The 22,068-nt window shown below is 39.8% G+C and overlaps 2 protein-coding genes across 2 annotated transcripts in view; both read left to right on the top strand.

Moving 5' to 3' along the window:
* LOC127526150 (uncharacterized) overlaps positions 1 to 22,068 on the top strand; it is a 260,787-nt gene that overhangs the window by 98,293 nt on the left and 140,426 nt on the right. The window lies entirely within an intron of this gene.
* The window catches only part of ntf3 (neurotrophin 3), a 140,619-nt gene that overhangs the window by 91,882 nt on the left and 26,669 nt on the right, over positions 1 to 22,068 (top strand). The gene's annotated exons all lie outside the window — the stretch shown is intronic.

Genomic DNA, 22,068 nt, shown 5'->3' with positions numbered 1-22,068 from the left:
CACAGTGCATGTCAAGCTCTGAATTTATTGAAGAACGACCGACACTGCGATGTATGCATTAATGATGCGTGCAACACGTCACATCCATATCAAATTCATGCATTGTTTGCAATCATATTGACCGCCTGCTCTCCTTCATCTCCAACAGAGTTATGGGAGAAATATAAATCGCACATTGCTGAAGATATTTTCTGTCGAATATGCAAGGAAAATTCAAATATGAACATGGATTTCACAGCAGAAATCTACAACAAAGCGTTGATAATGATTGAAGATTTCTGCTTAGAAATCTCGAACAAAGTTCTCAATCAATTGGGAATGCCATCACCGAATCGCGTCGTTAGCAAAATTACAACACGGGTGATCTTTTGTCGTATGTGCAATCAAATATTCCTAAGCTAACGCTTGAGCAAAAAGGCATTTACGATCAAATAATGCAAACTGTCAATAACGGGGTTGGAGAAATCTTCTTCTTAGATGCGCCAGAAGGAACTGGTAAAACATTCCTAATTAGATTGACTCTGGCAGCAATTCGATCCCAAAATGACATAGCCTTAGCTCTTGCGTCGTCCGGAATAGCTGCGACATTGCTACCAGGTGGAAGAACTGCTCATTCTGCTTTGAAATTGCCATTGAACTTGCAATTCATTGAAACTCCCACGTGCAACATTTCCAAAGCATCCGGCATGGGAAAAGTAAAAAAAATAATGAGCAACATCGTACAAGCAACAATCTTGACTGGACCTTTCAAAGGTGAAGATCTCCTCATTCCTCGCATTCCCATGATTCCAACGGATATGCCATTTCAATTTAAGAGATTGCAATTCCCAATTCGATTGGCGTTTGCAATCACCATCAACAAAGCTCAGAGCCAATCTTTACAATTGTGCAGTTTAGATCTAGACACTGATTGCTTCTCACATGGACAATTATATGTTCCGTATTCTAGAGTCGGCAAACCAGACAATCTCTATATCTGCACAGACAATGGAACAGCAAAAAATACTGTATACCCACAAGCATTGCGAAATTAAACATATTATAAACGTGCGCTTTCTCTTTTCTTTCTTTTCCATTTAACCAGACTGAGCCACAGCAACACGTGGCCGGGTACAGCTAGTATTAAATAAAAATGAACATTATTACATTGGATAGAAAATGCTTTAAAAGTTTGTTCTTATTTGGTTAAACATTTCTTACTACTGGATGGTCTTGTAAAAATTTCTTTATTATAAGGCCCCCTTTTAAACCACTTGTACAATATTGCAGGATTAGTTACACATTCTGACCAAAGCATCTTAACCCATGTAGCGTGTGGCTGGGGCCCTTGGCCGACCGGGACGCCTCCACGCTGAGAGGACCAGGGGACCAAGCGTGGCCAGTACGTTACCTCCCCCAGGACGCTAGATGGCAACCCCCCTGGGTTACAGTGTTGCCTCGGACTCCCGCAGGGCTTCATGAAAGTTGGAGTTTGGTGCAGCCCTGTTGGGATCCGCAGGCGCCGCCAAGGAGTGCTGCAGGTGGAGTTGCTGAGCCCTTATGGGCAGTCCTTCCGCCTCTCGTGTCTGTCTGTTTCAGATTGGTGATCATATAGCGCCTTTCAGTCACACCCAGAAAGTTGAACATATACTAGAGTACTCCTGAATGAAATGAGTTCCATTTAATACAAGGTATTCTTCTTGGAAACACACATATTATCACTATACAATTTTATTAGGAATTGTGATTTTTCATTGTTTTAACCTAATATTAATGTATTTCTCCCATCTTCTCTCTCAACTTTTTGCTGTGTAAGAACAGTATTTAACCAAAGACTATACTTAATATTTATTCCAGTAAAAGGCTCATTTACTGTACATCTAGGTTAATAATTTTTCCTCCTTGCAATAGACGTTCCTTAAATACTGGATCACAACAGATCTATGATCAAATTTGTGTAAACCATCATTTCTTTCTTTCAGTTTCATATGCTTTGATACCTTTGTTTTTCCCAAGTACTTGTTTGGTTGAATTCACTCACATATTGGCTTTAGAAGAGGGGTCATCGAAGTCCATTCCTGGAGGGCTGTAGTGGCTGCAGGAATTTGTTCCAATCCAATTTCTTAAAGATCAATCATTGCAGTTTATTGTTCAAGCAACATTTTAACAGCTTTATTTTAGTTGTTTCGAATGTTAAGAGTGACCACCCTTAATTCCTTGTTATAGTTTTAAACATCTGCATTTATTGCTTTTAATTGCTCCTTTTTAACAATACAATGCAAAAACAATTAAACCAGCAGTTCTCCATCTAACTTTTTTTTTTTTACACACCTTTACACCATTCATCGTGAGCTATCTGGTCTAATAAAATATTTGGAAGGAAGCTGAGGAGAAGCTTCAGGCTACAAATTATTTGGATTATATCCTTGAAAGGGAAAATATCTGCAATATAAGAAAGACCTGAATTGGCACAATGTAAATGCCAACAAGCCATATGATTAAATAAGATCTGTTATTGGTGAAGATTGGTTTCTAATTAAGCAACTGGGTTAGGACAAAAACCAACAGCCACTATGGCCCTCCAGAACTTTGCAGACACTGGAGTTAGAATAATGCTTAGCAAAGGGGAAGATGTTTTCAAGGCAGAGAAGAGGAAAATTAATAGAATAGAATAGAATGCCTTTTATTGTCACTATACACATATACAATGAGATTAAAAGCAGCTCCTTCAGTGCAGACATATACTGTATGTAGAACACAACAAGTAAATAAACAAATAAACAAATGGTGCAAAAAGTTGCAAAAAAAGTTCTACGACGCTATATACAAATGGAAAGAATAATAACTAAATCGAGTTATTGCACATTATTTAAATACTGGAAAGAATAAATAACTATTACACTATTGGGTTATTGCACATAATTTAAATATTGCACAATAATGATGATCATGTGCAGTGAGTAGTGGATGTTGGACCCTGAGAGTAATGATATTGTACAGTATACAGATATTACACAGTTATTATTCAGTACCATTTAGATATTGGATATTGCACAGTTGAATGATAGAAGGAAGTCGAGGGGTTGGGGGGTTAGACTGTGTAGTCAGTGCATATGTGAGTTTAGAATGGTTATGGTTTTTGGGAAAAAACTGTTCTTGAATCTGTTTGTCCTTGATGTGATGCACCTGTAGCTCCTCCCTGAAGGCAGCAGGTCAAACAGATCAGAGCCAGGGTGGGAGCTGTCCTTGATGATGTTTTTTGCTCTGCTGAGGCAGCGGGAGGTGTAAATGTCCATCAAGGAGGGGAGAGGGCAGCCGATGATCCTCTGTGCTGCCTTTACTACTCGCTGAAGCCTCTCCCTATCTGCCATGGTGCAGCTGCCATACAATACTGTGATACAATAGATAGATAGATAGATAGATAGATAGATAGATAGATAGATAGATAGATAGATAGATAGATAGATAGATAGATAGATAGATAGATAGATAGATAGATAGATAGATAGATAGATAGATAGATAGATAGATAGATAGATAGATAGATAGATACTTTATTAATCCCAATGGGAAATTCACATTATCCAGCAGCAGCATACTGATACAATAAATAATATTAAATTGATTATAATATTAAAGAATGATAATAATGCAGGTTAAAAACAGACAATAACTTTGTATAATGTTAAATGTTAACGTTTACCCCAATCCCCCGGGTGGAATTGAAGAGTCGCATAGTTTGGGGGAGGAACGATCTCCTCAATCTGTCGGTGGAGCAGGACAGTGACAGCAGTCTGTCGCTGAAGCTGCTCCTCTGTCTGGAGATGATACTATTTAGTGGATGCAGTGGATTCTCCATAATTGATAGGAGCCTGCTGAGCGCCCTTCGCTCTGCCACAGATGTTAAACTGTCCAGCTCCATGCCAACAATAGAGCCTGCCTTCCTCACCAGTTTGTCCAGGCGTGAGGCGTCTTTCCTTTTAATGCTGCCTCCCCAGCACACCACCGCTTAGAAGAGGGCGCTCGCCACAACTGTCTGATAGAACATCTGCAGCATCTTATTGCAGATATTGAAGGACGCCAGCCTTCTAAGGAAGTATAGTCGGCTCTGTCCTTTCTTGTACAGCGCATCAGTATTGGCAGTCCAGTCTAATTTATCATCCAGCTGCACTCCCAGATATTTTTGCACCATCTGCACACAGTCACCTTTGATGATCACGGGGGTCTATGAGGGGTCTGGGCCTCCTAAAATCCACCACCAGCTCCTTGGTTTTGCTGGTGTTCAGTTGTAGGTGGTTTGAGTCGCACCATTTAACAATGTCATCGATTAGGTCCCTATACTCCTCCTCCAGCCCATTCCTGATGTAGCCCATGATAGCAGTGTCAGCAGGCTCTCGATGGACGAGTGGTAGAAGGTCAGTAGCAGGTTGGAGTCCAGGTTGTGCTTTCTGAGGACCCTCAGGAAGTGTAACCATTGCTGAGCCTTCTTGATGACTGTTGTGATGTTGTCTGTCCAGGAGATGTCAGCGGAGATAAGGAAGCCAAGAAACCGGAAGGTATGGACCCTCTCCACACACTCGCCATTGATGTAAAGGGGGGCTAAGTCGGTGCTGTGCCTCCTGAAGTCGACAATGATCTCCTTGGTTTTCCTGGTGTTCAGAGCCAGATTGTTCTTTGAACACCAGGCTGCCAACTTCAGGACCTCCTCTCTGTAAGCTGCCTCATCTCCCTTTGAGATGAGTCCGACCACTGTGGTGTCATCAGCAAACTTGACGATGAGGTTGTTGTTGTGGGCCGGACTGTAGTCGTGGTTGTAGAGACAGTACAGAAGGGGGCTCAGCACACAGCCTTGTGGAGTACTGGTGTTCAGTGTGTGAATGGAGGAGTGGTGGGGTCCGAGTCTCACAGTCTGGAGCAGGTTGGTAAGAAAGTCTTTTATCCAGACACATGTGAGAGGGGGGAGGCCAAGAGTGACCAGTTTGGTGATGAGAATGTCAGGAATGATTGTTTTAAAAGCTGAGCTGTAATCCACAAACAGCATCTGGACGTAGTTCTGCTGCTGCTCCAGATGGCTCAGCACAGAATGGAGAGCTACAGCAATGGCGTCTTCTGTGGATCTGTTCATGCGATATGCGAATTGGTAGGGATCGAAGTCTTGGGGGAGATAGTCCTTGATGTGCTGGAGAACCAGTCTCTCGAAGCACTTAATGATTACTGGAGTGAGGGCCACAGGGCGATAATCATTTAGGCTGGTGATGAGAGACTTCTTCAGCACTGGAATGATTGTGGCTGATTTTAGGCAGGATGGAATGACTGCCTGGGCTAGGGAGAGGTTGAAGATTTTGGTAAAGATAAAGGTGAGCTGGTGGGCACACGCTCTGAGCACCCTACCAGGAACTCCATCTGGGCCGGCAGTCTTCTTGGGGTTCACTGCCAGGAGCACCCGTCTGACATTGTGCCCCTCTACAGTGAGTGGAGTAGTTCAGGAACCCGGTGAGGGTGGGAGCAGGGCTGGAGCAGGTGAGTGCTGCTGTTGTGATGATTCAAAGCAAGCAAAGAAGCAGTTTAGCTCCTCTGCTAGCAGCGCACTCAGATCTCCAGTTACTGCATCACAGCCTCTGTAGTTTGTGATGTTTTGTATTCCCTGACACACCTCCCGTGTATTGTGGCTAGACAGGTGGGACTCTATGCTCCTTTTATGGTCTGTCTTGGTTTTTTTAATTCCACTTTTCAGAGCGGCTCGGGCAGCCCTGTACAGAGCTCTGTCACCTGACCTGAAGGCAGCGTTGCGGTCTCTGAGGAGTGTATGGACCTGGTTGGTCATCCAGGGTTTCTGGTTTGTGAAAACCCGAATGTTTTTATCCATGGTCACATTCCCGATGCAGAACCTGATATAGTTCAGTACCGTTCCTCATTGACACCAGCAACACAAAGTGCTTCATGATATATAATGTAACTTAACATCATCAAACTTGTTTAACCCAATTAAAGGTCATGGGAAAGAGAAACCAGTGCTGGCAATAGGGCTGCAGCTAACTGTTTTGCTAACTGAGTAGGTTTGTTATATTTCAAATTATCAGTTAATTGGACTTTCAAAAATGGAATGTTTGTGTAAAAAATCTGTAGTTTTTTTAACCATGAAGCAATGCTTACTTTCTTAACAGTAGTAGAAGTATATTCTAAAATTACATAATGTGCATAGCAACAAGTATTTTTACTAACTGTGAGGACTAGCTTAACACTTTAAGGGTTATAATCAAAAACAAACTGCAGTATTAAATGTCAACAAAAGTTGCCTAGAGTATATTTTTTGATTTTATCCTATAAATGGCAGCAAAGACTGCAAGATGATTTTCTTTACAGCAGTATAGCTTCAAATACCAGATGCCATTATCAAAATAAATAATAAAATAAACGTTTTGCATTGGGTTTACATAAATTCTGCACTGTCAGATAAGGATTTTGAGGTGGCAGAAGAAATTGGCATTGAAAGTTCTGCTGATTATCACCAAGTGTGAATGAGAGAGGGTCCACAATTACTTTGGTGTGCCTTCATTTCTGGTGTCCATTGAGTTTATTTTCATGCACCTCGCAAGACACTAAATTCTTACTGAATGTGAAACTAAAATGGCTACACTATTATGAATTTTTTGGTCTTCAACCTCCACCATTTTTACATCCTCAATTTTAAAATGTGACTTTCATTACTCTTGATCAATGAAGAACGTAATACATAACAAGAAAACAATCAATAACAATGATTCTCATCATCAGATATTACCAATAATATTGATTAGTTGTTGCAACCCTACCTGGAAGCACTGGACACAAGGTGGGAAACAACCCTTGAGAGAGGACCACTGCTTTGCAGGAATCACTTACACACACATCTGTAAGGCCACCTTGTAATCACTAGTATAACCTAATACATGTTTGTCAAGTATAACCTAATACGTCTTTGGCGGTAATGTAGAAGGAAAACCCCTGCACACAATGTGTAAACCCCATATAGACAACCAGGCACAGGTTTAGAACTGTTTAGGAGCTGAACTATACCACCATTATACCTAATATGTAATGCATGTCTCTTAATGATGATTTTCTAATGTTATATGATATAAGCAAATATTTTATATTGTGATTAATATGAATAGATGGCAATGCAGTTCAATGATTAGTGCTCCTCAGCATTTTATGCGACATTTGAGTATTTAAAGCAGTTTCGGTGGACCGCAGCACTGATGCTCTCTGTCTGCCTTTTAATTTCCAGCTGCCCTCTTTGAATAGAAGGATGACAAACTGAGAAAGAGTGAATGCTTTATTTTATTAGCAACAAACCAGGAGATGTCCGTTGTTTTCAAGATAGAAATTAAAATAAACAAGAAAATTGCAGATTGCTATCAAAAAAGAGAGAGTTTAACCATTACTGTAGTGTAACAAGAAATGTCAGGGGTCATTAATAAGAGCACAATAAATCAATCAGACCTAAGACCTTAAGACAGAATTAAATACAGACATGGAAAACTATTACCAGAAAGTCAAAACTTAAAGCACTACACAAACACTAGTTCATATTTCAAATCTGTAATCTCAGACAAGGGGCTAATAGTGTTGCATTAGAAATTGTAAGCAAATCTTTGTGACACAAATTGTTTTGCCTCTTGGCAGGTGGTTCCCTTGCAACCATGCAGTGCTTCCTAGTGATCCATTAACTACCTGTTAAAACTATTAACTGAAGAATAAACAATGCACTGATGCAATTTTAGCTTTTGAAATATTAAAGTCTCATGAACACAAAAAAATAATCAAATACGAAAAAAAAAATTAACAATGAGAACACAGCTGTTTTCCAATTCCTAACACAGCTTCCTTAGTTGGAATCCTGTGTATGTGTAACCTGAAATGGACCATTGTCTGTGATGTTTGTTGGGATGTGGGATGTTTGTTTCTCGGATAAACTTCAGTTTTCTGTGACAATGAATTGGATTAAATTAGATTGAGAATGTACAGTTTGCATGTATTATATATTGATACATACAGTACTGTATCATAACATTACATGCAGTATTAAAATATTGTGGGTGACCAGCTGCTTCAGTTTATAAGATTTTTGTAGCCAAAAAAAGGTGCAGTGGTTTATGATTGTAGCACAAAAAGCAAACGGTGCAAATGGAAAGTGGGCACATCCCTTCAGTATATTATTGGCAAAAAAGATGTGTTAACACAGCCTGACAACTTTATTTTACAGCAGGCAACTCATATGGAATTCATTTGAAAATATTGTGTATGTTAGATGATCATAATCAAGTTTTACTTTGGAGAAGCTTAATCTCCTAAACTTCACTTCAAAAGAAAAATATTTATAGTACTATTCAATTTACTGTTTAAAACATAATTCTAAATAAAATGTTTCTTTTCCCATAGTCTAGGTGGATATTAATTACAATAATTATGTAATAATAATAATAACAACAAAAACCCTTCTAAAGTCTACCACCTTGTCGTGGTAGAGGGGCGTCCAAATCTTTATGATCCTTAGAGCAATACCATTAGGAGCTTTATACTCCTGATAGGGCCATCTAGGCTGGTAAGATTAAGGGGATGCAGCTAGACTAAAGGCAGACCACTACCCGCTTCAACTGAGATATTAAATATTAAATGCAAAATGGTTATAACAAGAAATGAAATTCATACTGGTTCATTTGTCACTCAGGATAAAACAGACCACATTCGTAAGTTAGGTAGAGGCCCATATCGAAAAGTGAGCTACAGTCTATCTTGGCTACAGGTGGTGAAAGCAGCCAATGGCCACTCCATGGGGTGGTGGGGCCGACTACCAGACCCAAACTACTAAGGCTATTTCGGGGATACCAAAACTGGTAAGATCTGCTAGTGCTTGAAATGAATAAAAGATATTAAAGAGTTATGCATGTGTATCATACAATTACAGAATATGAGACAGACACAACAAACACGTTACAGAAACAAAATTGCGCATAGCCTTTACACAAAAATACCCAAACATACAAATGGCAGAACAAAGAATCATAGATTAGCAACAAACTCTTCTTGCACATAAGTTCATCCCATAAACAAGACTTGAACAAATAAAAGAGGAAGCTGCTGATAAATTACAGAAACAAACAGGAATTACCAAAAAACAAATTGGTCTCATGTGAAACACAGAACTATAACACATTCAGCAACACCCTAGAACAGTGGATACTATAATAACAGGGACTGTTACCAACAAACCCACCAGGATACTATGCATCAAGGATTATATATTACTACACAAACTGACAGAGGACATTAAGGGAAAACTCATGCACAAGAACAGATCACACTCAGTGTCCCTTTTTACAAAAACAATTGAACACAAATAAACTGTCACTAACAACAAAACTCCTTAACAAAAATATACTTTATGATGTGAGGCAATGCCTCCCCTGGGACACTAGAAGGCAGACCTCCTCGGTGGCTGTGCCAGGTGCTGGAATTTGGTGCAGCACTGTTGTGTTCTGTGGGGGACGCCAGGGGGAACTGCAGAGCCCTCTAAAATCACTCCAGCACACCTGGGAGTGATTCCAGGTAATACTGATGAGCCATCTGAAACACTCCCGGAACCTGAATAAGAGGAGCCGCCTCACTCCATTCAATGGCCAGATTGGGGAGGAAGAAGACAAAGCCTGAGGAGGAAGTGGAGGCGGATGGACTTGGAGCAGAGATGGGTCTGTGTGGTGTTGGTGTACTGTGCACAAAACTGTGAATAAACCGGGTGTTGTGTGCTGAACCTGTGTTCTGCCTGTCCATGTTGGGGGTCAGGCTGGCTGTACGTTCCCGGGCTTCACAACTTCTACAATACATACAGTAAATACTCTTAATACACTACCAGATCTGCGTATCTTATATATAAATGTCTACATGTGGAAGTGTGTGTGTCTGTCTGTCCGGCCCGGAAGTCAGAGGTGGAGACGGGGTAAAGGCTCCACCTCCGAGAATACATAAGTGAGTCCACTCACTTAGCCACTAATACAGAAGTGTGGCGAGCACATCGGCAAAATGATATCTCTTTTACTTTTCCTCCCGCCGCTAATACACAAGCGAGGTGAACACATCGGCAAAATGAAACCTCTGAAGAAAGACAAAGTCGCTTAGCTTCTAATACACAAGTGATGTGAGCACGTCGGCAAAATGAAACCTCCTAGAAGAGAGATGCCCAGAGTAGTTCCTTTCAATTGCCAGTTAACAGAGTACAAGAAGAACAACACATCAGGAAAACTGCAAAGAAATCTTTGTCAGATATTTAAGAAAATGAAAAAAAAAAACGCATGAAACATGAAAAACACAATGAACATATAGACACATACATAATGTAGGTACATTTAAAAAACAAGCTTATAGTTTAAACAAAGAAGCTAAAATGGTTCATATTATGCATAGTACACAAACAACACTGCTCACAATTTCAAAACAATGAGAAACTATTGCATAGATGGATAATGATTAGCACATCAATAGAGACCAATGACAAACCAACACAGGAAAACCTAACACAGTGTTGGTGTTCCTTCTGGTCTGATGTGGTTCACTGTAATAGAACATAAGCTTGGATCAAGGTGGAGCAACAAGACACAGACAATATAATGCCAATGCATTTAAAGCAAATCACCTTAACAGATCTCACAGGAAGGATAAAGAAAATATGCAAATGGAAGGCACCATTCTTTAATGGAGTTCACAATTTCTGGTATGAGAGGTTTACCATTCTGCTCTCAGAACCTGGAGACAAACTGAAATACATGCATTAATTATACACACCCCACAAGAGACAACTTGGTTTTTAACAGAGGGCATCACTCACATTAAATTTAAGTCAAAAGACACCACATATCTTAAAAACTAAAGACCCTGTCTACCTACACTCACCAAAATATCCACTGCATGCATAACAAACAAAATATATACTGTATATACATATCAGTGATAATTATACTTAATGAATAACAAAAAGGGTGCTGAAGGCATCACATACATGGCAAGAAAAAGCTCTTATTTAACTCTGTGAAATTCCAGTAGGCATACAAAATATAGATACCCACATATAGGATTCATTGATTTCAAAAAACATTCGACCCATTTTTAAAAGAACATCACATAGTGAAGAAATTCCTTAACACAAACACAATCTCCTAAAACACATATGCGTATACTCACCGCGTAAAACTGCCTTATGTCTTGGCCAAGGCTCTTTTAAAGCATCTCAATTTAACTCTGTACCCATTTGTATTTGTTGCATAGTACATAGCCTATTTAGGTGCAGTTGCAGAATTACCAATGCAGCATTCTAGTATAGCAGCTTCAGAGCAAGAAATGTCCAGATGATGCCCTGTATTTCTGTTCAAGCATGGGGAAACTTTGGAAGCATACTTTACAGTTTATCCTTCAAGACAAAGCTTAAATGCTGGCACTATTTCTACTATGTTTTTTCAGTACATTTCTTTTGTTTATTGTTTGTGGTACAGGCAATCAGGATTCGATTCACTACACATTAACTACAATATGGTCATTAAATGTCATACTTTACTGAAGTAGAGATCTGCACTGGACTGATTTGTCAGTCCTACTACAAAATGTTATCCATAATATACCCCTGCTTCTCCAATGGCTTGTTTTTGCAGAAATTCAAACCCACACCTGCCAGCTATCAAGCAGTATGATGCTGTAATAGCATGTATAATCTAAGATTGGCATGGTGCATATGATGGCACTTCCCCCACAGATACCAGCAATGCTGGCTTAACCAGGGATAATGATATTTTCTTGTTTAGCTGAGTAACAAGTAACAAATAAACTATGATAATATTTGCATATAAATTGTTTTGTTAATTAATTGCTGAAAATGTTAAATCACCTTAATGGTTACTAGTAGTAAATAGGAAACATACTTACAACAAACTTAAAAATGAAATGGACACAAATAAATTGGTTACTTAATTAAAGCTGTCATATACTGTATGCTTTCTAGGTTACTCAACACCAGACAGTTAAAAAGTGTGTAAGTCCATCTCTACTCCAAGACAATTCTTGTTTTATGGAACAAAACACATAAATTAATTCAGTAGTCTATTCAACCATTGAACAACACAAATTAAAAAGGAAAGCACTGAAATGCATGTCTTATTTCTGTTTAAATGCATGAGTGTCAAAATTCATCTGACCAACCATTTTCTGTATCAACTTATCAAATTCATGGATGTCAGGGCTAAATCTCAGGAACATTACTTAGTAGGCAAGAACAAGCTCCAATGTTTAAAATAACTCTTGAAAGGGTAGTAATTGATTGTCATAAACAGCCATGTATCCAAATGTATTCATATGGAACCAATTTAATGTCATCCACCAACCAAACATGATTTTTAGGAAGGAATGAGAGGAAACCAAAGTGCCCAAAAAATCCCACACACACACTGAGAAGAGCTGTATATTGCTCAAAAACTGCTGGCTATCAAACCCAGATCTCAGCAATTGTAAGGGAAATCTGTGGAAACATATTCTATCATATACAGACAGTTTCATATTCATATTTACAAAATCTGAATTCACTTCTGAATTTAAACATTTATTCAGCTGTTGATAGTAAATGACATTTCATTATACTATATACCTATACCACTACAGCTTTTATTAAAATAAAATCATGTTCTGCAATCACCATATGTAATAACACAACTTTAACTTCTCTTATCACTACAATGACAATGAAAAAAAGTAAGTAAACAAATGCATATACACATTCAGAACATACAAAAATAAAAGTCTGGCCCTGACATCATTATCAGCAAAATGTTGGACAGGAAGAAATTTTTTCTTTGGTATTTTAGGTAGAATTAAAATTGCAAATTTACAGCCAACTAAGTGCAACCTTAGAGAATTCTTTAGGCTGCTGAATGTTTATATATATATATACAGTGCATCCGGAAAGTATTCACAGCGCATCACTTTTTCCACATTTTGTTATGTTACAGCCTTATTCCAAAATTTGGATGATAAATTAGACTGGACTGCCAATACTGATGCGCTGTGCAAGAAAGGACAAAGCCGGTTATACTTCCTTAGAAGGCTGGCTTCCTTCAACATCTGCAATAAGATGCTGCAGATGTTCTAGCAAACAGTTGTGGCGAGCGCCCTCTTCTACGCAGTGGTGTGCTGGGGAGGCAGCATTAAGAGGAAAGACGCCTCACGCCTTGACAAACTGGTGAGGAAGGCAGGCTCTATTGTTGGCATGGAGCTGGACAGTTTAACATCTGTGGCAGAGCGAAGGGCGCTCAGCAGGCTCCTATCAATTATGGAGAATCCACTGCATCCACTAAATAATGTCATCTCCAGACAGAAGAGCAGCTTCAGCGACAGACTGCTGTCACTGTCCTGCTCCACCGACAGATTGAGGAGATCGTTCCTCCCCCAAACTATTCGACTCTTTAATTCCACCAGGGGGGGTAAACGTTAATATTTAACATTATACGTAGTTATTGTCTGTTTTTTTTCACCTGTATTATTATCAGCTTTAATTTAATATTATTTATTGTATCAGTATGCTGCTGCTGAAGAATGTGAATTTCCCATTGGGATTAATAAAGTATCTATCTATCTATCTATCTATCTATCTATCTATCTATCTATCTATCTATCTATCTATCTATCTATCTATCTATCTATCTATCTAAAATGGATTAAATTCATTTTTTTCCTCAGAATTCTACACACAACACCCCATAATGACAACGTGAAAAAAGTTTACTTGAGGTTTTTGCAAATTTATTAAAAATAAAAAAATGAGAAATCACATGTACATAAGTATTCACAGCCTTTGATCAATACTTTGTCGATGCACCTTTGGCAGTAATTAAAGCCTCAGGTCTTTTTGAATATGATGCCACAAGCTTGGCACACCTATCCTTGGCCAGTTTCGCCCACTCGCCTTTTATTAAAAAGGTGAATGCAAACTGTTTTCATTCTGAAGGGCACAAACCACGTTAGATTTCATACTCAAGAGTAAGCTCAGCACACAGCTTGGTCATATTACAACCGGAAGGGCGAACTGACAACGTGGTATACAAAGAGATCCTTAAGAAATAATTATTGATTCATTTTCCCTCAGTTTAAAAAGGTTTACTTTTCTTCTTAATAAAAATTTTAAAGCAGTACTTCGCCGCTGCGAAGCGCAGGTATTTTGATATATATCAAAATATATCGCGTCATCACGCCTCCCATGTAAGCACGTGAACTGACCCGCTGCCGTTTGCAATGCCATATTCACGAGATATAAGTTTAATGAGAAGACACGAGGTATAAACGACAGTTTGGATCTCTTTGTGACAGAGTTAAAATTGCTGTAGCGAGAAACTTTTAACTGCCGGGTCTTAGCTAACATTAAATAAACCCGTGGACATCGCAACATCACACAAGAGAGCGGCTCATGTGAAGTGACTGAACGCAGAAGGAGTGATCACTTCAATGAATCAAACCTGTTCAAAAAACACATTACACAATTGATAAGGTACGAAAACAATATGAAACCGATTGTGGATTTCCGTATAGCCACTGAAACTTTGTGACGGCACGAGACTTCAGGTCACGTGTCTGCAAAAGAACCTCATTCAGGCAACTATTTTTACTGGCGGTGGCTCAGGGGAGAGAGTTTTTATTCCTCGCATCCCCGTTATTCCCTCTGATCTCCCATTTCAATTCAAACGCCTCCAATTTCCACTAAGGCTCTGCTTCGCAATGACAATTAATAAGTCTCAGGGACAGACCCTACAAAAGGTTGACATTGATTTGATATATATATATATATATATATACATACATATATATGTCAATGTATGTATGTATATATGTATGTCTAGATATATGTAGATATGTATATATGTATATATATGTGTATATATGTGTAGATATGTATATATATATGTGTATATATATATGTAGATATGTAAATATATATACATATGTGTGTGTGTATGTATGTATGTATGTGTGTATATATATATGTATGTGTATGTATGTATGTGTATATGTATATATGTATATGTGTGTATATGTATGTGTATATATATGTGTGATATGTGTATATATATATGTATATATATGTAGTTGTGTATATGTATATATATATATATATATATATATATATATATATATATATATATATATATATATGTATATATATATATATATATATGTATATATGTGTATATGTACATATGTATATATATGTATATATGTACAGTAATCCCTCCTCCATCGCGGGGGTTGCGTTCCAGAGCCACCCGCGAAATAAGAAAATCCGCAAAGTAGAAATCATATGTTTGTATGGTTATTTTTATATTGTCATGCTTGGGTCACAGATTTGTGCAGAAACACAGGAGGTTGTAGAGAGACAGGAACGTTATTCAAACACTGCAAACAAACATTTGTCTCTTTTTCAAAAGTTTAAACTGTGCTCCATGACAAGACAGAGATGACAGTTCCGTCTCACAATTAAAAGAATGCAAACATATCTTCCTCTTCAAAGGAGTGAAGCAAACAAATCAATAGGGCTGTTTGGCTTTTAAGTATCTCGAAGCACCGCGGCACAAAGCTGTTAAAGGCGGCAGCTCACACCCCCTCCGTCAGGAGCAGGGAGAGAGAGAGAGAGAGAGAGAGACAGAGAAAAATCAATACGTGCCCTTTGAGCTTTTAAGTATGCGAAGCACCTTGCAGCATGTCGCTTCATGAAGCAGCTGCACACAGAAGGTAGCAACGTGAAGATAATCTTTCAGCATTTTTAGACGAGCGTCCGTATAGTCTAGGTGTGCGAACAGCCCCCCTGCTCACACCCCCTACGTCAGGATCAGAGAGAGTCAGCGCGAGAGAGAGAGAGAAAAGTAAGTTGGGTAGCTTCTCAGCCATCTGCCAATAGCATCCCTTGTATGAAATCAACTGGGCAAACCAACTGAGGAAGCATGTACCAGAAATTAAAAGACCCATTGTCCGCAGAAATCCGCGAACCAGCAAAAAATCCGCGATATATATTTAAATATGCTTACATATAAAATCCGCGATGGAGTGAAGCCGCGAAAGGCGAAGCGCGATATAGCGAGGGATTACTGTATATGCATATATATGTTTATGTGTGTGTGTATATTATATATATATATGACAGCAACACTCATAACAGTGACAACACAATTACATATATATATGTAGATATGTATATATATATGTGTGTCAATGTATTTTTATATGTATGTCTAGATATATATATATATATGTAGATATGTATATATATGTGTATATATATGTAGATGTGTATATATGTAGATATGTAAATATATATGTATATATATGTGTCTGTGTGTATATATATATATATATATATATATATGTATGTGTGTGTATGTGTATGTATGTATGTGTATATGTATATATGTATATGTGTGTGTGTATGTATGTGTGTATATATATATGTTGATATATATATATATATATATATATATATATATGTGGATGTGTATATGTATATATATATGTAGATATGTATATATGTATATATATGTTTATGTGTGTGTGTGTGTGTGTATAGCAACACTCATAACAATGACAACACAATTACATTGACAATCATGTTACGTTATTTTTAAAATGTTTCCTTTTCTTTTTCATAACCTCTTTAACACACTACTTCTCCGCTGCGAAGCGCGGGTATTTTGCTAGTATATATATATATATATATATCTTCTTCTTCTTTCGGCTGCCCCCATTAGAGGTTTCCTCAGCGGATCATCTTCTTCCATACCTTTCTGTCCTCTGCATCTTGTTCTGTTACACACATCACCTGCATGTCCTCTCTCACCACATCCATAAACCTTCTCTTAGGCCTTCCTATTTTTCTCTTGCCTGGCAGCTCTATCTTTAGCATCCTTCTCCCAATATACTCAGCATCTCTCCTCTGCACATGTCCAAACCAATGCAATCTCGCCTCTCTAACTTTGTCTCCCAACTGTCCAACTTGAGCTGACCCTCTAATGTACTCATTTCTAATCCTATCCATCCTCATCACACCCAATGCAAATCTTTAACTCTGCCACCCCCAGCTCTGTCTCCAGCTTTCTGGTCAGTGCCACCAACATAGCTGGTCTCACTACCGTCCTGTAGACCTTCCTTTTCACTCTTGCTGATATCCGTCTGTCACAAATTACTTCTGACACTCTTCTCCACCCATTTCACCCTGCCTGCACTCTCTTTTTCACCTCTCTTCAACAATCCACATTACTCTGTATCGTTGATCCCAAGTATTTAAACTCATCCACCATCGCCAACTCTACTCCTTGCATCCTTACCATTCCACTGACCTCCCTCTCATTTACACAGATGTATTCTGTCTTGTTCCTACTGACCTTCATTCCTCTCCTCTCTAGAGCATATCTCCACCTCTCCAGGGTCTCCTCAACCTGCTCCCCACTATCACTACAGATCACAATGTCATCAGCAGACATCATAGTCCACGGGGAATCCTGTCTAATCTCGTCTGTCAACATGTCCATCACCATTGCAAATAAGAAAGGGATCAGAGCCGATCCCAGATGTAATCCCACCTCCACCTTGAAAGCATCTGTCACTCCTACCGCAGTCCTTACCACTGTCACACTTCCCTCGTACATATCCTGTACAACTCTTACATACTTCTATGCCACTCCCGACTTCCTCATACAGTACCACAACTCCTCTCGAGGCACCCTGTCGTATGCTTTCTCCAGGTCCACAAAGACGCAATGCAACTCCTTCTCTATACTTCTCCATCAACACCCTCAGAGCAAACATTGCATCTGTGGTGCTCTTTCTTGGCATGAAACCATACTGCTGCTCACTAATCATCACCTCACTTCTTAACCTAGCTTCCACTACTCTTTCCCATAACTTCATGCTGTGGCTCATTAATTTTATCCCCCTGTAGTTACTACAGTCCTGCACATCCCCCTTATTCTTAAATATCGGCATCAGTACACTTCTTCTCCACTCCTCAGGCATCCTCTCACTTTCCAAGATTCCATTAAACAATCTGGTTAAAAACTCCACTGCCATCTCTCCTAAACACCTCCATGCTTCCACAGGTATGTCATCTGGACCAACGGCTTTTCCATTCTTTGTCCTCTTCATAGCTGTCCTTACTTCCTCCTCGCTAATCTGTTGCACTTCCTGATTCACTATCTCCACATCATTCAACATTTTCTCTCTCTCGTTCTCTTCATTCATAAGCCTCTCAAAGTACTCTTTCCATCTGCTCAACACACTCTCCTCGATTGTGAGCACATTTCCATCTTTATCCTTTATTACCCTAACCTGCTGCACATCTTTCCCAGCTCGCTCCCTCTGTCTAGCCAATCGGTACAGGTTCTTTTCTCCCTCCTTAGTGTCCAACCTCTCATACAACTCATCATAGGCTTTTTCTTTAGCCTTCGCCACCTCTCTGTTCACCTTGTGCCTTATCTCCTTGTACTCTTGTCTACTTTCTGCATCTCTCTGACTACTTCTTCTTTACCATCCTCTTCCTCTGTATACTCTCCTGTATTTCCCCATTCCACCACCAGGTTTCCTTTCCTCCTTCCTCTTTCCAGATGTCACACCAAGCACCCTTCTTGCTGTCACCCTTACTACATCTGCTGTAGTTTCCCAACTGTCTGGTAATTCTTCACTACCACCCAGTGCCTGTCTCACCTACTTCCTAAACTCAACCTTGCAGTCTTCTTTTTTCAACTTCCACCATTTGATCCTTGGCTCTGCCCTCACTCTCTTCCTCTTCTTGATCTCCAGCGTCATCCTACAGCCCACCATCCTATGCTGCTTAACTACACTTTCCCCTGCCACTACTTTGCAGTCTTCAATCTCCTTCAGATTAATTCTTCTGCATAGGATGTAATCTACCTGTGTGCATCTTCCTCCACTCATGTATGTCACCCTATATTCCTCCCTCTTCTTAAAATATGTATTCACCACAGCCATGTCCATCATTTTGGCAAAATCCACTATCCTCTGATCTTCTTCATTCCTGTCCTTGACACCATACCTATCCATCACTTCCTCGTCTCCTCTGTTCCCTTCACCAGCATGTCCATTGAAATCCGCTCCAATCACCACTTTCTGACCCTTGGGTACACTGTTCATCACTTCATCCAACTCACTCCAAAAATCTTCTTTCTCATCCATTGCACACCCAACTTGTGGGGCATATGCACTAACAACATTCAGCTTCATAACCATTACTCTGTCTGACACTCTTTTCACCTCCACAACACTCCTGACATACTGTTCCTTCAGAATAACCCCATTTCTCCTCCCATCCACACCATGATAGAACAATTTGAATCCACCTCTGATCCACCTGGCCTTACTCCCTTTCCATGTAGTCTCTTGCATGCACAATATATCAACCTTCCTTTTTCCATCATATCGGCTAACTCTCTCCCCTTATCAGTCATACTGCCAAGATTCAAAGTTCCTACCCTCAGTACCACTCTCTTTACTTTCCTCCTCTCCTCCTGCCTCCGGACATGTCTCCCCCCTCTTCTTCTCCTTCTTCTTCTTCGGCCAACAGTAGCCCAATTTCTGCCAGCACCCTGTTGACTAACAGTACTGGTGGCGGTCATTGTTAACCCAGGACTCGACCGATCTGGTATGGAAATTTGTATTGTTGTCTGCATATTGATTTGGCAAAATTTTACACCGGATGCCCTTCCTGATGTAACCCTCCCCATTTATCCGGGCTTGGGACCGGCACGAAGAAACACACTGGTTTGTGCATCCTCTGTGGCTGGGTTGAATGTTTATATATATGTAATACAGTAATCCCTCCTCCATCGCAGGGGTTGCGTTCCAGAACCCCCCCCCCCCCCCAAAAGGTGAAAATCCGCGAAGTAGAAACCATATGTTTATATGGTTATTTTTATATTGTCATGCTTGGGTCACAGATTTGCACAGAAACACAGGAAGTTGTAGAGAGACAGGAACTTTATTCAAACACTGCACACAAACATTTGTCTCTTTTTCAAAAGTTTAAACTGTGCTCCATGACAAGACAGAGATGACAGTTCCGTCTCACAATTAAAAGAATGCAAACATATCTTCCTCTTCAAAGGAGTGTGCGTCAGGAGCAGATAATGTCAGAGAGAGAGAGAAAAGTAAACAAATCAATAGGGCTGTTTGGCTTTTAAGTATGCGAAGCACCGCGGCACAAAGCTGTTGAAGGCAGCAGCTCACACCCCCTCCGTCAGTAGCAGAGAAAGAGAGAGAGAGAGAGACAGATAAAAACAAACAATCAAAAATCAATACGTGCCCTTCGTGCTTTTAAGTATGCGAAGCACCGTGCAGCATGTCGCTTCACAAAGCAGCTGCACAGAAGGGAGCAACGTGAAGATAATCTTTCAGCATTTTTAGACGAGCGTCCGTATAGTCTAGGTGTGCGAACAGCCCCCCTGCTCAATCCCCCTACGTCAGGATCAGAGAATGTCAGCGCAAGAGAGAGAGAGAGAAAAGTAAGATGGGTAGCTTCTCAGCCATCTGCCAATAGCGTCCCTTGTATGAAATCAACTGGGCAAACCAACTGAGGAAGCATGTACCAGAAATTAAAAGACCCATTGTCCGCAGAAATCCGCGAACCATCAAAATATCCGCGATATATATTTAAATATGCTTGCATATAAAATCCGCGATAGAGTGAAGCTGCGAAAGGCGAAGCGCGATATAGCGAGGGATTACTGTATGTAATAAATAATATGAATGTCTGCTGAAAGACTTTGATTTAAGAATCAATCTTTAATTCAAATTATCTTGACATTTGAAGTCCATATCTTCTAAACCCTAACCAGCAGAACAATTAAACATCCATCCATCCATCCATTTTCCAACCCGCTGAATCCGAACACAGGGTCACGGGGGTCTGCTGGAGCCAATCCCAGCCAACACAGGGCACAAGGCAGGAACCAATCCCGGGCAGGGTGCCAACCCACCGCAGGACACACACAAACACACCCACACACCAAGTACACACTAGGGCCAATTTAGAAACGCCAATCCACTTAACCAGCATGTCTTTGGACTGTGGGAGGAAACCAGAGCGCCTGGAGGAAACCCACGCAGACACGGGGAGAACATGCAAACTCCACGCAGGGAGGACCCGGGAAGCGAACCCGGGTCCCCAGGTCTCCCAACTGCGAGGCAGCAGCCCTACCCACTGCGCCACCGTGCCGCCCACAATTAAACATGGCAGAAGAAATAATTAAGAAATATAAACCTGAATAAGGATTTGGTCATTTGTAAAATCACATTCAGGTTGATATGTGTCCTCTTGTTTAGTGAATCCTGAGGTGTAAGATTAACTGCTAGTTATATGTGAGCATAGAATGGTCAGTTGATTCTGTGTCCAATGCTGAGAAGAGTGGACAGAAATACACGAATAATTTAAATTTACCACTGGCCTTAAAAATGATGCTGTAAAACCTGCAAAACCATGGGTGAATGATAGACACAAGTACATCCAGACTAAATGCAAACCAGAAGAACAGCAAAGTTCATAAACACTTTTATCATATCAAAACACCAGTGCTCAATTCATAAACCAAAGTTAGTTATCAAAAATGAAAAGCAATATTCTTAACTACCTGGAGTGCGGAATAACTGAAAAGCAAGGGTCATGTTTAGGGAGGGTATCCATAAACTTTAGACAAGGATGAAGACACAATGCTCTTTACATAGCATCAGTTACATAATGTGAAACAACAAAGATGAGTTGAAATCTATGAAAACAGCTTCAGAATTAATGTTTGTATTTCAAATACATTGGAATGTATTGTGTAGTGCATGTAGTAATAAAATGAATTGTATTTTTCATTCCAACAGATATTGTATCAAAAATCATTTGTAGTAATAAAACACATTACTACAAATATTTGTGATGTGCCATCAGTTAGAATGACAAATGCATTGCATGTTTGTGATGCGCCATCTATTGGAATGACAGGGACAAAGCACCAGAAACATTACCCTTTTATG

The sequence above is a fragment of the Erpetoichthys calabaricus genome, chromosome 1, assembly GCF_900747795.2.
Source record: "Erpetoichthys calabaricus chromosome 1, fErpCal1.3, whole genome shotgun sequence".
In the NCBI taxonomy this organism is placed as follows: domain Eukaryota; kingdom Metazoa; phylum Chordata; class Cladistia; order Polypteriformes; family Polypteridae; genus Erpetoichthys; species Erpetoichthys calabaricus.
This window is presented reverse-complemented; position numbering and strand designations above follow the sequence as displayed.